The following is a 3,373-nucleotide window of genomic DNA, read 5'->3' on the forward strand; positions in this document are numbered from 1 at the left end:
CTGTCTTATAGGAACTTTCCTTGGGTCACTTCTGAGTCCACTCTGCCCGTGGCTTAGAGGAAAACTAATTTTAGACATGTAAGCATTACTTCTTATATGTAAAAAAGGATATTTTAGAATTTATATAAAAAAATTACTCTCTCTTCAACATCTGGTTTTCAAGTCTGTCTTGCTATGGAATTAAAAAAAAAAAAAGACATTTCAAGATATACTACAGGGGCACCTGGGTGGCTCAGTGGGTTAAGCCTCTGCCTTCAGCTCAGGTCATGATCTCTGGGTCCTGGGATCGAGTCCCACATTGGGCTCTCTGCTCGACAGAGAGCCTGCTTCCTCCTCTCTCTCTCTCTGCTTGCCTCTGTGCCTACTTGTGATCTTTCTCTGTCACGTAAATAAGTAAAATCTTTAAGGAAAAAAAAGATATACTACAAAGCTGTGGTCATCAAAACAGTGTGATGCTGGTATAAAAATAGACACATAGATAAATGGAACAGAATAGAGAGCCCAGAAATAAACCCACACTTACATGGCCGATTAATCCAGGACAAAGGAGGCAAGAATATACAGTGGGAAAAAGTCTCTTCAACAAATGGTGCTGGGAAATCTGGACAGCTACATGCAAAAGAATGAAACTGGACCACCCTCTTATACCATGTGCAAAAACCCTCAAAATGTATTAAAGACCTAAATATGAGACCTGAAGCCATAAAATTCTTAGAAGAAAACATAGGCAGTAACTTCTTTGATCAGCCAGAGCAAGATTTTCTAGGTAAGTCTTCTCAGGCAAAGGAAACAAAAGGAAAATTAACTATTGGGATGAGACCAAATAAAAAGCTTTTGCACAGTGAAGGAAACCATCAACAAAACAAAAAGGCAACCTACTGAATGAGAGAAGATATTTGCAGATGATAAATCCTATAAAGAGTTAATATCCAAAATGTATAAAGAACTTATCAACCTCAACACCAAACAAACAATCCAATTAAAAAATGGATAGAGGGGCACCTGGGTGGCTCAGTGGGTTAAAGCCTCTGCCTTCGGCTCAGGTCATGATCCCATGGTCCTGGGATCGAGCCCCACATCGAGCTCTCTGCTCAGCAGGAGGCCTGCTCCCTCCTCTCTCTCTGCCTGCCTCTCTGCCTGCTTGTGATCTCTGTCTGTCATATAAATAAATAAATCTTTAAAAAAAAAAAGAAAAAAATGGATAGAGGACTCAATTAGACATTTTTCCTAGGGAGACATACAGATGGTCATCGAACACATGGAAAGATGCCCAACACCACTAATCATCAGGGAAATGCGAATTAAAAACCACAGTGAGGTATTACCTCACACCTGCAGAATTGCTAAAATAAAAAAATGCAAGAAATAATAAATGTTGGCAAGGATGTGGAGAAAAAGGAGCCCTCCGACACTGTTGGTGGGAATGCAAATTGGTGCAGCAATGTGGAAAGTATGGAGGTCCTCAAAAAATTAAAAATAGAATTTCCAATGATCCAGAATTTACTACTAGCTTTTTTTTTTTTTAAAATTTATTTGACAGAGAGAGAGAGATCACAGGTAGGCAGAGAGGCAGGCAAAGAGAGAGGGAGGAAGCAGGCTCCCCGCTGAGCAGAGAGCCCGATGCGGGGGCTCGATCCCAGGACTCTGGGATCATGACCCGAGCTGAAGGCAGAGGCCTAACCTCTGAGCCACCCAGGCGCCCCCTACTACTAGCTTTTTACCCAGAGAAAACAAAAATGCTATTTCAAAAAGATTTATGTTTATTGTAGCATTATTCACAATAACCAAGGTATGGAAACAACCCAATTGTCCATTCACAGATCAACTGATATAGAAAATGTGGTGTATATATATACTATGAAATATTACTCAGCCATAAAAAGAATGGAATCTTGCCATTTGCAACAAGATGGATGGACCTAGAGGATACAACACGTAGCGAAATAAGTCAGAGAAAGACAAATACCATGTGATTTCACTCAGATGTGGAATTGAAGAAACAAAACAAATGAATAAAGAAAAGGGGGACAAACAACAAAACCAGACTTTTTTTTAAAGATTTTATTTGTTTATTTGTCACAGAGAGAGAATGAGAGTGTGAGCACAAGCAGGAGGAAGAGCAGCAGGCAGATGAAGAAGCAGGTTCCCTGCTGAGCAAGGAGCCTGATGTGGGACTGGATCCCAGGACCCCGGGATCATGATATGAGCTGAAGGCAGATGCTTAACCAACTGAGCCACCCAGGAGTCCCCAAAACCAGACTCTTAAATGCAGAGAACAAATTGGTGGTTACCAGAGGAGAGGTGAGTGGGGGGATGGGTGAAGGAGATAAAGGGGATTAAGAATACACTTACCTTGATGAGTAGTAAGAAATGTGTAGAATGGTTGAATCATTATATTGTATACCCGAAACTAATATAACACTTTACATTAGTTATACTATAATAAAAAATAAAATAAAATGTTACTTTATAAAACTTTTTCTGATTTTCAAAAACTAAAAAAAAAAAAGACATTTGTTTGCATTGGTGCTAACCTCCTTCCCTAGGACAGCACTCTTCTTGGCTTATCTTTAAAGCAATTGGGATGTGTGGGAAAGAAATAACTCCTGGATTAATAAAAAATTACCAAGGAAATAATGGAAGATATTTTAAAAATATTATCTCTGTGATACTGATGAAGAGCCACAGTTATGCTTTAGGCTAGATCTTTCATTCATTCGTTCCTGATTATTTCTAGAAAGCCAACCTGGGCCAGGCAGTGAAGATAGCAATAAATGAAATTTTCCCACTTTTCACAGCCCAGGCAATAGCACTGATATAACACATATAGTTGTCTGATTTTCATTGAGCCTTGGAGAAGTCTCAAGAAGAAAATGAGTTACTGTTTTTCCAGAATGTCTGTGATGTCTTGCTCTTTGTGCTCTCTTCAGCAGTACATATACTAAAACTGGAAAGATAACATGGCCCCTGAACAAGAATGACATGCAAATCCATGAAGCTTTCCCTGTTTTTTTTTTTTTAAAGATTTTATTTATTTATTTGTCAGAGAGAGAGAGAGAGAGTGAGCACAGGCAGAGTGGTAGGCAGAGACAGAGAGAGAAGCAGGCTCCCCGCCGAGCACGGAGCCGGATGTGGGACTCCATCCCAGGACGCTGGGATCATGACCTGAGCGGAAGGCAGCCGCTTAACCAACTGAGCCACCCAGGTGTCCCATGAAGCTTTCCCTGTTTTTAGAGCGGAGATGTCCATCGACAGAAGAACGGATGAAGACGTGGTATATATATATATAATGGAATATTTCTCAGCCATCAGAAAGGATGGATATTTACCATTTACACGACATGGATGGAACTGGAGGATTTATGCTGAGGAA

The 3,373-nt window shown here is 40.2% G+C and overlaps 1 pseudogene; it reads left to right on the forward strand.

Annotated features, from left to right (window-relative positions):
- The first annotated feature begins 2,917 nt into the window (after positions 1-2,917).
- LOC123953678 lies at positions 2,918-3,012 on the forward strand (annotated as a pseudogene).
- The last annotated feature ends 361 nt before the right edge of the window (positions 3,013-3,373 follow it).

This window comes from Meles meles, chromosome 11, assembly GCF_922984935.1.
Source record: "Meles meles chromosome 11, mMelMel3.1 paternal haplotype, whole genome shotgun sequence".
NCBI classification, from domain to species: domain Eukaryota; kingdom Metazoa; phylum Chordata; class Mammalia; order Carnivora; family Mustelidae; genus Meles; species Meles meles.